The sequence below is a fragment of the Stegodyphus dumicola genome, chromosome 3, assembly GCF_044657685.1.
Source record: "Stegodyphus dumicola isolate Sdum_Otavi_A_Nest chromosome 3, ASM4465768v1".
In the NCBI taxonomy this organism is placed as follows: domain Eukaryota; kingdom Metazoa; phylum Arthropoda; class Arachnida; order Araneae; family Eresidae; genus Stegodyphus; species Stegodyphus dumicola.
This window is the reverse complement of record NC_140770.1, coordinates 38,211,276-38,226,062: the sequence shown is the minus strand read 5'-3', so window position 1 is coordinate 38,226,062 and position 14,787 is coordinate 38,211,276. Positions and strand designations below refer to the sequence as shown.

The following is a 14,787-nucleotide window of genomic DNA, read 5'->3' as shown; positions in this document are numbered from 1 at the left end:
TGAAAATATTCATAGGCAGATTTAAAACCTGCGGGAGATGTGATTCTAAGCGAACAGATTGATAACTTTGCTTGAAAATCTTGATTGCCGGTGCTGATAGTAGAATAAGCAATTATATGGCAGCTCGTTGAAGAGACGTCCTAAACTGTCAAACAAAATAATTAATATAATTGTTCACGCTTTCTGCGATATAAATGTACTGGTATGTGAGTCTAATATATTTTTTTCATGTCATTTGTTGGCTAACTGATTATGAATTTTATTATATCAAGTCATATTTGGTGTAATAATCTTCTGCAGAGCATATTTCGTTTTTTAGAATACTTTTTGACTGAAAGATTTCAGTTCAAATCATCGGCTGTTGATATCATTCAGTTGAAATCAAACTTTAGACTCATCAGTATGTTTATCTCCCTACTTCAGCTGTTATATTAAATGTTCAAAGTTTTGAACTCAGAACAGTTATATTTTTTAATTCAGCAGAAACGTAAACCTTGTATAAAATTTTAATGAGACAGTAGCGTAGTAACTTCTACCCCAACGGAAGGCACAAGTCATCATAGACGTTGGGAGGCCCTCTGGCTTTAGTAGAAACGGTCAGTTACAACCACGGATCCGTGGTTACAACCGTGACTTCTCCTGGATTCGAACCCGGGCCCTTTGGTATCGCATTCATTTTTCCCCTAACCAATATACTATATTGTCTGGGCAGTCTGCTCAGTAACAAAATAAGGTGAAAAAGTAAAACTAAATAAATAAATAATAATAAAAAAAAAAACATTATTATTCTTTTCTATATGCTTAAATTTTAAAATTTTCTTCTAAGATAAGATATAAAATGTTAATATTTCGGTTATACAAGTAAACAAAGTTAAAGAAATTTATTTAGATTTTTTTTTTTTTTTTTCCCTAGCAGAAACGATATTTAAATTGTCGAGATTATTAACCTTGAAAAATAAACGGTGAAAATTACTAACTTTATAGAATAACAAAAAATTTTGAGGATCTCCATCGAAATCGATTTTTGCAAGTGGACAGCTGCGGATAAAATTAATATCCTTTGCATATCTTTGTTTTCTCGGTTATAACACTTTCATAAGTGAAGGTATGATACTGGCTAGAAAATTTCCAAAATTATGTACTTTAGTTTAAACTGCGTCCTCGTATCAGAACGCACACATTCTTATAAATTTATCTAGTGGCCTTTTTGGAAGTTGTACTAGATGTATGTTGAAAAATAAAAATACAGGAAATGATTTTGAGTGAGTTCCATACTTAACCCCAGCGAAGCTGAGTAGGGTTACTTAATTTATTACTTAATTGACTCTGTGATGTTTAAAAATTAAAAATTATTTAGATAAGTGCAGAATATCAATTTTAAGCTAAGTTTATATAAGTAATGAATAAATGGAATTTGAATTAAATTAAAAAAGAGTTTTGAGGCAGCATTAATTATAGATAAAAAACGACAGCATTTTTGAAGCGGCATTAACACAAAATATATTTTTACATTATCATTTCACGAAATTTTTCAGAAACCGTCAGCTGATAATATTTGAAAAATCGTTTTATCCATAAACCTGATTAGAAATGTCTGATTAGCTAGCTTCACTACATTTTCAAGATCTAATTATACATCCTTATTCGACTATAGATGGCAGCACCATCTAATAGATTAGGGTAAAACTACGGATGGTAGTCTTTAATGTGATACGGATGGTAGTCTTAATAATATTTTTGAACCACAAATAGAAGCTTCGGCTCCAGAGTCGTAGCTAGGGTTTTCAGCGCCCAGGGACATCTGAAGATTTCGCGCCCCCTACTGCTTGCCAAAGATGGAAAACATTTAATTCTAAAATGTCGTAACATCAGTTTGGCGCCCCTTGGATTCTGCGCCCGGAGACAGATGCCCCCCCCCTCTAGCTACGCACCTGTTCGGCTCCCAAATAATTACTGAAATATGATTTTGAAATGATGAGTTTTGTTCATAAATGAAAAGCTTTAAAGGGTCAAAGTGTTTTATTCAATTATCTATATTTCCGAACTTTTTTTATACATGAAAGCTAGACTTCAAAGTATTTAACAATCTAATTTAGTAATACATTACTCCACAATGGTATCCATGAGTTGATGGCTAGTACATATGGCCCACCAGTGATGAATTTGTAAGTTACCGTGTCTTCTAACAAAGGCCATGGTCTCAACTGGCTGAGTGGCCTAATTCGAGCTTTGTGTTATACGTGTTAATAATTTTGCGTTTTTTATGTTTTAAATTTTATTTTATTTCTTTATTTAATCCAAGCAATATAATTAGTAACAGATTGGAAAACAGAATTCCTAAAAATATAGTTTAAATTTTGTAAATTTTCAGGAATTCTAACCATATCGGATGCATAACTAATTTACAATATGTTTATGCTGTTACCGGTAATAAATTTTTATTCAGTAGCTAATTTATCACTGTTAGAGAAATGGTACATTGGTTTCCAAAAACATAAATGCATTAATCATTGTTTATCTGTTTTGATTTTTATAATACCTTTCCAAGGTGGGCCCACCAGCAGCCAAGCGGTAAAATCGTTGAACAGGTAGTTCGGTCCAGCGGTCGAATCCTGGCAAACTGCCTGGCTGCACAGGCGCCCTGGCGAATTCTCCTATATATAGGATGGACATGAGCCTGTTTTCCCCTACTGTCTCCCATAGGGCATCCTTTTCCTTCGACGATACCATTTTATGGCGATACCAAAGTTTATCAGCAAAGCATGGTCGTGTAAAATTACAATAGCGATCAGTATCAGTCTCATTAGATATATTCTACTCATCAACTCTGTTTTTTAAAAACCCGCTAATGACCAAATGACTGTTGAATACTTGTAAGTTGTTTCTCAGTTCGAATGTCGACGAAAGGGCTGACTACGTGTGTATTTTTCGTGGTTTTTCTCATGTGTAACGTAAATGTTGTGTGTAAACAGTTTCCTTTACAAATCCGCTTTTCGAATTGAGAACATTGTTCTTAATTTCATGATTTTAAAAAAATCGACCATGTCACTAAGGGACTAATGTCACTAAGGGATACCTTAGGCAACTACAAGCAAATCCTATGTCAACTTCTAGTTATGCTATGCTGGTTTGTAAGGTATTTCTCCCGCCTTCTTAGCATGCCTTCGTGGTGTAGTGGTCAGCACACTCGGCGCGTATTCGAGAGGTCCGTGGTTGGAGTCCCGGCGAAGGCATTGCTGATTTCTCCTCATCTCTCCTGCTTTGGAAATAACCTAATGTCGCTACAGGCTATTTGGAGACATATAGAGGTCATCAACAGACCTCTACATGTCTGTTGAGAGCTCTAGAGTAAGTTTCAAAGTTCCAAAAAGAAGTTTTATTAATAATAGGTATGCAAAAACTCAAACCATCAAGGGAAATCCCAGTTTTCTAGTTAATATACTTCTCTTCAAAAAATCAAAGAAAATATCATATCACGTGCGCGAAACTTACAATAGCTGGATTTGGATGTTAGAGGGCATTAAAGTACATTACACAAGAAAAATGTGTGAAATGGCATCATTAGGGACAGTATAACTCATATTGTAACGCAAACGGAGTTAAATGTATTTTCGACTATTCAGCATGACGTATTGCATGTTAAACAATATGCGCAGCTAAAGAGTTTGTGTTTCTTTGATCAGGATCAGATCCCTATATTGCATGTTAAACAATATGTGCAGCTAAAGAGTTTATGTTTCTTTGATCAGGATCAGATCCCTGTCGTATCAGAACACCTCATTTAATATGCTTCTCATCTTCTGATCCTATCATTCTCCATTATAAAAAAAAAACAAGTCCAGTCTATTTACAGATATCAAAACAGGCATTATTCCATTACTTTCCATGGATATCATGTGCGCTGAAATGTATGTGTTGAATATCATATTGAAAGAGACTAGGTAATAAATTTTCACATTTCGAACAGAAATGCTATACAAACATTTCGCACGGAATTTTTTTGTAAACTTAGTAGTATTCCTATTTGTTAAAGAAATCAATGTGGAAGAATATTTCCGATATCTGATATAAACTCTTGCCCAAAGAATGTTTGATCTGAAAATAGCTGATAATATTATAACACTCTTTTTAGGGTATTAAAAAGTGTTTATAATATTATGAACTATTATCAGCTAGAACGAATAATAATTCAGAATAAACACTTCTTCCTAGATTTTTGATCCATTACCACCTTTATCAGTATAATTTTAAGACCTGTGCTCGAATCCCGCAGGAGGCATAGCTATTTGTAAGTCATCAGTGCGGCGTGGAGGCACTTAAAATACTGGAGATTGAAAGTCCTGTCGAGTGGTTTGTAAGTACGAAAAAAGAGTGGAAGACCCTCGGATCAGTCTTCTCTGAGGAGGTTTGATAGTTAAAAGATCAAGATTGAGAAAAGGGCTGTACAGTTAGTGTGAAGGGACTATACCTGTACAACCAAATAGTGAAATTCTGCTATCTGACCCACCTCTTTATGTCGTGTTAATAAGTCCCGTAGAATACTGTTATCAAACGATTCTCCAGCAGACTGTGTTTTCAAGAAGTAATAAAACTTATGCAGAAATAAGAATATAAGAATTTAGTATTACAGTTGTTGCAATTATTTATGTCATATCAAAAAATTAAAAGAAGTAAATTTAAATTAAGAATCCAAAGATCATTTTATTGTAAAGAATGTAAAAAGGAGCCTTTTCTTCCCCTCTTCATGAAAACAAGACGTGAGCCTTTTTTTTTTTTTTTAATGATAACCATGGCCTTATCATAAAAAAATGTTATCTGAAATTGCTCTGTCCCATTTAGTTCGAATAAATAAAGTTTCACTGTACATGCAACCAAAAACGTCAGAGAACTTATCTGTACAGCTTAGCTCTTTTAGTTCTAATCCTATATTGAACAATACATTAAAAATCACATATATTATATTCTCTTTATTTCACAAGAAAATTTATGTTTATGTTTTACCATTGCGGAAAATGGAGCAGAATTAAAATTATCATTTTGATGACATTTGAATGATCAAAAGAACAAAAAATCGTATGTGTACACCATATGACTTCATTGTACGGAGTATTAAATTATATGCCCTTTTTTTCCTGCATTTCATTTAAACTTATTAATTAAAACTTATTAATTAACTTTATTGAATTAAATCTACTTCGTCGATAGCGCATAAACTACGATAGAATAAATGCACTCTTTAAAATTCACTATATTTGTTTACCATAGCGACACTCTGGCGCTAGGTTCACTTAACAGCGTTATATTTCGTTCATATTATAATTCAGAATACACAAAATTTATATCATTTGAAGAATTATCTAATCGTTGACACATGTTCACTTCAATTATTATAATAAATCTAGAACGATGTATAAAAAAATTAAGAAAACAAAACAAAAAAGAAACAGTTTTTCACAGACGATTCAGTATTTTTCATTCAATTAATTCAGTTCTCACATCGCGAAAAGGCAAAAAATACATAAAAACTCAAAATATCTGTATTAAAAATTAGAAAGTAAATCTTAAACGCTTATTTCCTCGAAAAAATTCCAGAAAGGATTAAGCATGATTTAATTCGCAATAATAATATATGAAGGCGTTATCTTTGTTGTTGCGAAGCTTAGTCTCTCTAGATTGGCAACAAATCTACTATTCTGCTGTTTCAAATGTAAACACACATATTATCCGCCGTGTTATTTAAAAATTAGGCTTAACAGCTTTTAAATTGTTGATATATTGCTTGCAGATTTCCTAAAGGCATAAAAACCTTAACTGGAACATAAGAACAACATAATTCAATCATTTTTAAAACAAAAAATTCACAATTTACAAACATTTAAGAGTAAAGAAACTGAGATCACTGAGTCGAGTAACAGAGAGGATATATATATATATATATATATATATAAATATAGTCATATATGTTTGATGCGGTCGATTGCAATCAAAATACTAGGTTCACATCTACATGTTATAACAGTCCTATATACAAAATTTCAACGTTCTGAGGCTACTCGTTTTTGAGTTATGAGAGATACATACGTACCTACGTACAGATACCACGAAAAATTCTCTTCAGAATTCATTTTAATTTATTTTTATAATTTGTTTGGAGGAAAAGAGTCTTTTATTCTGTCCTTGTGTACAGATATCACGCATAACAACATCGTTAAATTGTATTCGATAGCGGTTAAAATGGGTATTTTCGTTGAAATATGCTGCCTGAAATTTTTCGCGATTACAGTACTTCCTTTTTACTGTCTGCTTCCTGAAATTTGACTAAGGTTAGCAATGCTTAACCTAACAAACGTTTTGTTATAAATGTTCTGATGTTTAACTTCCTTATAAGAATCTTATGTTTACTCTCTTGTTTCAGTTTGACATTAATCATTAATATAAATATTTCAAGTAAAGGCTATAGAGCTGAAATGTGGCCGTTATCTTACGACTACTAACTTCTGATATTTGTACCTCACCTCTTGGATTATGCTGCTCCAGTTATTCGCTGGCTTCATGAAACTTATAGTTATATGCGTGTTAACTTATTTATAAAGAATCTTCATAACGTTTTAGGAATATCAATATCTAATTAGAACTTGTATTCCAGAACCATTGCACTGCTGCTATTAATCTGCTCACATATTGTTATTTGCCTGATCTTCAGATTTACGGTGTAGCATATTCTGAATCATTGATTAGCATGCATTACCTGTGCATGAGTATCAGACTTCAGTTTCTTTTATATTCATTAGAAGTCCAGTTTTCTTGTTTCAGGGCCTATGCTAGCAGCTATAAAAATCCTTTTCGCAGAAACGTGTAGAACACGGATATTGATGGCTGCCGTAATAGCCTTGGGATTTTCGCTTATGTATTGCCAAGTGCTTTATTAAAGAAGTTTATGATACTGTGAAATTATTTCTCATGTCTTGCACAGTTCCTAATAGTTACTATTATTTTCGCAAGTTGTAAATTTTATTATTTTTTCTTCATACTATGATCGCTGAATTTTTTTTAAAATCATTAAATAAATCCTCCTTTTTAAGACTACTATCTGAATAAATGTTGAGAGTTTGACCGTTTTTAAGATATTTGCCCTGACCCATCTGACACCTTTTCATTAAAATTGCAAATTTCAGGCTCATGCGTCTCAAAATCATCACCCCAGAATTTTTAAAATTTTTAAATACAGAGCGTATTTGCACATTTTTAGAACGATTTCAGTGGTGTTTAATTAAAGTTTAAAATGTAAAAGGTACTTGTTTAAATATTCGACCTGACAGTCTTTTTTTCTGATCTGTACGACTGCATCGTGTTTTCCAAGATAGAAGACCTTTTTATAAAATATCCAGGAGTACTGATTTCCATTTCTCTTCCACTACTTTGTAGAGCCCATCAATTGTTCTGGGATTGAGCTCTGAAAATGCTCTTTGCAGAAGATAGTAGTCCTTAGGTAAAACGTCAGGAGACTTCGCAGGAATACTTTGAAAAGTACATTTGCAATACCTGCATCAGTCCTCATTTTTTCAAAAAATCCAGTGGTACTTTTTGAAGCATGACCTTGTTGCTTTGTCTTGATGAAGTTTCACTCATTGAAAGTCATTTATAGAAGAAATGGAATTTCTTCTGGAAATATCACACGTCAGACTTTCTCCTGATAGTAAGTTGGGTTGATTTTAAGATATTTAGTACATTTTTGTCAATTTGTGCAAAAAAGCTTGTACAAATGTATATAATGTAAGGTTTGTACATTTTTTCTCTTCATTTTCAATAATAAATAGATCTTTTTTATTCCAGTCATTTAGGTAAGCTCGTGCTTCATCAAGGGTCACAGTGCATTTTTATTTATCTTTTGTTAAATAGTTTTCGTGCCGTCTTTTGCAAATTTATTTTTTTTAGTTTTTTTAAATTTTAAATCTTGGTCTATAATTATAATTATTTATTGTTGCCACAGATGCAATTAAAGACTGCAATTTATTTATGCTTCGGCAGATTTTCTCTTGCTGGCAATGATTTAACTTTAGGAACATTAGAAACAGTAACCTTTTTAAACATTTTTAACCTTTTTAAACCTTTATCCGATATTCGTTTGGACTCATCTTTCTCTGTAGAAATAATGATTGATGGTTTTTCCCCTTCCGATTAGTAATGCTGCATATTTTGCATTTAGAAATTTTAATGCCACGCATTTCACAACGTTTTCGAGATATGGAATAGGAATATTTCTTTTCGAAAACGCAAAAATAGTCCACAACTTGTTTACATGCGACATTTTGAAAGAAGAACAAAATTTAAAGACTGCATTACTCATTTCAAATAATAAGGTGTTGATAGAAATTTTTGTTCGAAAACATTTCATTTTAAAATTCTTTCTCGAAATCTTTCTAAAAATGTGTAAACACTACCTGTAATTATTTTGACTCTCATGTGGTACCTGATTTCATAGTAATATTCTGAGAGAAAGTTTATCATCTTTTGAAATTCTGTCGTTATTTTTAAATTAAGTTTCTTGATCCAGATATATTTCAAATTCAGACTATCTTTCAGTCAGAACATATAGTATCACAGATTGATTTAACTACCCGCCCACAAAGCAAGCGGACTATAACTGATGTATTTATTAGTATTTCACAAATCATTATTATATCAGTTCTTTTGTAGAATCGCAATCATAGCTTAAAACTGGTTTTCCTAAAGTAACTGCACACAATTACACATAAAATATTAGATGTGTAGCAGTTATTGTTGATGTGAAGAGTTATTCCTCACAGTAACTCTTCAGATCAACAATAACTACTACACATTTTAATCGCAAGATACTTTCTTTTGTATTTAATTATTCTGCTTATTTTCGTAATCGAATGAGTTATAAGATTCAGGAAAAAGATAATAAAAAAATACAGAGTAACTTAATTTAGTGTGCAATAAAACTCAAAATAAAATCTTGAAAACCTCGACTGACATTTATTGATATTGTATTAACTTGTTTACCAGGTTCTTCATAGTACGGTGTATTTTGACTTTAAGTTACAAGATCATGTTAACTGAAGGGAGATTTTGAAAATACTTGGAAGTATTAAAAATTAGCTAAATTGAGATACTCATTATATAACGGACGCTAATTGAACGTAAGAAGGTTAGGCGCTTTTTTATTTTTTTAATAAAAATAAATAGGTTAAATATTATATGACAACAAATTCATAATGCTTCTTTATTTATATTAACTTAAAAAACTGCTATTAATTCAATACTTAATTCATCGAAGAGTTTTTGCTAATTAACATTGTTGGTTTGCTCTGTTGAGTAGATGTGGTTTAATAATTTTTTTTTGTATTTTCCTGAATAAACTAATCTGAAACTTAAATGCTTAAAAATTCAGAAGGTTTTTAATTTGATTTAACAGCTTTAACGTGTATAGTTTTGGAAATTATAATTTTCCTGCAATAAAACTTCAAACTAGTAGTTTTCTTGAATTTTGAATCTAAGGAACGTTGTAGAGTTATCAGGATTGTTTGAAGCAGGAGACATAAAAAATGTGGAATGCCCTAGCCGGATCTCGAAACTGGACTTCTCGGATACCCGCCGAGTGGGCTAACCATCACACCACGAAGGCATGCTGGAAGGAGGGGGAAAATACTTTATAATGTGAGCTTCAAACAAAACTTCTAAGAGTAAACAAGCTAATTGTAAATAACCTTAGAACAAGTGGCATTCCTAGAATAAGTTTTATCCATCCTCCAAAACACACCCTAAAAAAAGTGTAACGACATCCCGTGTTCTACCATTCTTGCAACAAGGTTTTGTTCAAACATGATTTGAAAATATATATTTACGAAATTTAGATTTTAATATAAAATCACACTCTATAAGTTGAAACCAAGGAAAAGCTAAATGAACTGAAATGCATTAAAATTTCAGAGACAGAATTGTGAAAAGCTCTGGATCGAATTAATGTCATATCTTCGTCAATGGAAAATTAATCGCGTTATTAAACCGTGTGTTGAAAACGTGTATTAAATCTGTCCCTATTAAATTCGTGTATCCCTATCCCTATTAAACGTTTGTTGAGAAATATGCGGTCAGAATCAACTCCATCTGAGGCAAATTTGCTAAATAAAAAGCTCCATTCCATGAAATTCGTGAGGCATTTTCAAAAAAAAAAAAAAAAAAAAAAAAAACTGCAGATTTTTATTGAAAGATGACCATAAAAATAAAAATATTTGTAAAAGTAAATACGGAAAGTTAGGGAGGCTATTTTTCAAAGGTAAACACTTTATCTTTAATGGCAAAATGGATGATTAAAAAATAGCTTGATTTATCTAAATTAATGTACATTCTTCATTGGTAGTTAATAAATATGCTCATGATACTCACAAAAGTAAAGTGACGCAGGTCGTTTTTTATTTGTAGATTTACTTTACATTTTACGCTAGTTTTTTTCCCCTACGAGACAATTTCATACAAGTACCATTTTTAGGTATCTTGCGACAGTGTTACATTCACTTACATTTGCAATCTTTTATGTAAAGCAAAACTCATCCATCGTGTCATCATCAAAGCGAACTAATAACTACATCTTTCCTGAACTAGGAATGACACAATTACCTGCCACCTGCAATGTTAAACAGCATCCATAAGCTATATTCTTCTTCTCCTTTTTTTTTTTTTTTTTGCATTCTATTTCATCAGTAAGTCATGCAACAGCGAAGTCACCTATCGAAGTCTGAGAAACGAGGTTTCGATGCAACGCACCATTAGTTATATGGGGAAGAAGGATACCTCGCGCTTCGCAAAAATAAGTGTCATCTAATGCTTTAGCTCGACATTTGACAAATCTTTAAGATGTCTTTCTGTTAAACACAGAACGCTAAGAGAAAGACGTTGAACTGTCCTTCTTATCTGTTAGTTTCGTTAGATAATATAATAATGTTTCCTAAAAGCAGAACTTTTGAGTTGATGGAGAGCAATCATGTTCCCTTGCGTTCTTTTGTAAGTACTGATAACAGGGTGACGTGCATGTTTTAAACACGGAAGGTAAATGTAACGCGCTCGTTAAGCATTTCAACTGATTTATTGTTTTCCTATTATGTCACTACCAGGTAAACGGAAAAGTGACTTTCTGTCATCAAAAATGTCAGTGCAAAATACTTAATGTATCATTTGACTAAAATAGAGCATACTCGGCGTATTTTCTAAAATGGCTCTATGAGAAATAAAAGAGTTGCGTTTCCAAAATATCGGCACGCACATTGTTTAAAAAAACGATTTCAGCACATAGAAATTAAATGACAAAATACGTTGTCCCGATTTTAAGATTAAAATATTTTTCGGCAAAATGGTTCATTTCATATTTTTTATTGACATTAAGAAAGAGTATAACTATACCGAATCCTCATTTTGCTCAGTTATTTATTGAAATAATTCGTATTTGTGAATTAAAATTTTTCATTGTTTTTTGTAAGTCATTCATTGTTTCATTGTTTTAATTTTAACATGTGGAAAATGGTACAATTTGCTGGGGTAATTTGCAGCCGCAGAGTCAAATTCTCAAAATTTTCGCATTCCGGGATTCGTACTAAGAATTTAACGAAGGTTTTTGCTGTCAAGAAATGGCATAATTACTTCGGGAAAATGTCTACACTCTATATGATATATTCTTAAACTGAAATTTGCATGCATGAAACAACTTAATTCTGGAAATGTATTCAACACCGCTATTTCAGATTAAAATTGCCATTTAATTGGACAACGTTTTTATACATTATGTGATGTAAAACATAGTTTCTTCATGACGTAGCACAGAAAAGATCATTTGATATCGAAATAGTATGTCGGGACTAATAGGCAGCGGAGGATGACTTTACATAACTTCGGAAGACGACTTGTAGTGTTTCGGAAATCCAGGAAATCTTAGAATAATTTAAGGTTTTGTTTGCATTTTGGAGCACGATTATTCTGCAGTGCAGTTGAGTTTGATTGAGGAATTTTCGATTTTTTTTAGAAAAGCTTTCTCTCTGTTTTTCCAAATGGATATGGATCAATGATAAGCTGAAACATAAAATAGTCGTTAACATTATTAGGTATAAAATGTATTGCATTTTTTTTAAATCCTTTATAATATAGTACATACCAACAAATATTTCTAAACGCTTATGAAGGTATCACGATGAAAACAACCAGACTTACTGATGAACAAAATTAATTTCTAAAATATAATTTTATAAAATTTTTCAATTTTTTTATGATTTCCTGATTCCTATATTTTACGTCCAAAATGTATTGAACGTACTATTATGAACATGCATGCGAAAGATACACTATTAAAATTCTGAATACGAACTGTTTCTCAGAAAGATTAAGAAAGGAAGATCAGAGTTTTAGCTAAAAGAGCACTCATTTCTGGATACTTGAATAATTTCGGGGTTGAATCTCAGTTCAGCAGAAACTCGATCAATCGAACTTGTGTAAGTTTTGAAGTAAAAAACAAATACATCAGTTTACAATTTAATCTTTATCGAATAGCGCGCTGGAATGGAAAGTGATAACATATACCTTTGAACTAAGTTTAAAATAACAATCTAAATCTAAGTTTAGGATCTAATTTTATTTTAATTAATAGTTGAAACATTTTTTAAAATTCTGTCTGTATAATAGGAAATTTTGAAATGGCAGAAATAGTCAAATTCGAATTAGCAAAATGCAAACTATAAAATTTAGTTTAGATTTTATGTCAATTCTTATTTCATGAGCGCTTGATAGCAAGGGGTATAAAAAACTTACGTTCTCAAAAACATTACTTATTACTAAATAGATTTAAGAAAAATCATTGCTATTTAAAAACTTCTCTGAAACCATAAGTCTCTATCAAACGTCTGTCTGTTCATTTAAAAGCATTGTCTTTCTAAAGAAAGGATGTTAAGATTGCCACTCCGAAAGGATCAAAAGAAATACCAGATATCCGAAAGATATCGATATCATAAAACGTGTTACTGAAGTTCCAGTATACTGAGTGCTCATACATGCGCGCCCTTTAGTATTTCATAATGAGAACGCACATAAAAGAATTATGTTTTGATCAAAAGTACTTAGCTAAAATCAACGGGTAGAACGGTGGAAAATAATTCATAATTGCATGAAAATGTAATTCTCCCTTGTGTCATAATTACTGTCAAATATCTTGATAACCCCATAGTAAGAACTATTTGAATTAATGAAAAAACTGGGTAATCTTCTCATAACACTGAAATAAACATACGTATTAAAGATTTCGATGCTTAGGAAATTGATTCTCTTTAGAAACCAACCGGCATTAAGAAATTAATAAAAACTTTAGCAAAACTAACTATAAACAGATTTCGTACTTTCCTCAGATTTGAATATGAAGTGGTGAAAAGCCCAAACATTTTAGAATATTATTTTTATTTTGCATGATAAGATTTATTCATAAAAGATAAATCATAACTCCCATTAAGTCTTAATTTGCATTAAATATCATAATTTATAATAAAATATAAATAATAACTGATAAGTTTAAATTCACACATATAGTTAAAATGTTCCTTAACAAAAATTTTCAAATTATAAGTGTAGTTCTAAAATTTTTATGGACAATCTGAGAAAACATAATTTGCAGCATAAGAGTCCTAACGATAATTTCTTTTAATATAATGTAATCGTGTTAGTGATATCCCGAATTACTATGAAACTATAAAACTAACTATAAATTTCACTGCTAACTATAAAATTTACTGAAACAGCATTAACTATAATATTTACTGATATCCTTTTCCAAAAAATTCAAAAAAGAAGACTCTGTAAATATTCTCTTTACACGGTTACGCTATTAAATGTAAAGTATTAAATAACTGTTTATCAACCGTAAAAAACTGTTAGACAATTTTTTGTCCCATCTGACATTTTAGCTGGAAGTACCGCAATCAAATTAAAATTGAATGTTGTATACAACATTTGGAAAGCCTAACTTAAACCTATGCTTGCCCTGATTGATCATTTGCGATAAATCGCAGCAAGCAAACCTTTGCCCGGCAAGCTAATGCAAACAGCAGAAAATCGAAATAGAATAACAACAAACCTAAAGTGGCATACGCTTTCTAATAAACTGTAAACCTAGCTAATTCATTGTATTCTTTTGGATATTGATGAAAGCAAAAGTATAGAAAAACAAAAGGATAAGAAGTCTGGTTCATTAAAATAAAGGTCTTGGGGGCCTCTTCGCATTGTTTCTTGTCTTTAAAGCATAAATACATGAAGGAAAGTATGTTGTAGAGACATTAGGTTGTTTCGAAGCAGGAGAGAAGAAAAATAAGCAATACTCTTGCCGAGACTCAAACCTCTGGACTCGCGTCGGACGGAGACCTCGAATACGCATCGAGCGTGCTTGACACTACACCACGAAGGCATGCTAAGAAGGCGGGATAAATACCTCATATACTACAACTTTTAAAGGGCGACTGGGGATTAGGGGACCCAGTCGCCAAATCCTGATGGTGGAGAATCATCAACCACCACTTTTTTTAGTTCGGGCGCCATTGTAGAGACATTAAGTTATTTCGAAGCAGGAAAGATGAAAGATGAGCAATGTCCTCGCCGGGACTCGAACCATGAACCTCTCGAATATGCGTCGAGCGTGCTGACCACTACACCACGAAGACATGCTAAGAAGGCGGGAGAAATGCCTTATAATGTATGCGTACTATGCTTAGATCCCAAGGGTGAGCAGTTGAAAAAATT

General features: G+C 32.0%; 1 non-coding gene across 1 annotated transcript; it reads right to left on the bottom strand.

Moving 5' to 3' along the window:
- Nucleotides 1-14,635: 14,635 nt before the first annotated feature.
- Nucleotides 14,636-14,708, bottom strand: TRNAM-CAU (transfer RNA methionine (anticodon CAU)). Its single transcript has one exon. It is a non-coding gene; the product is annotated as a tRNA-Met (tRNA).
- Nucleotides 14,709-14,787: the final 79 nt, after the last annotated feature.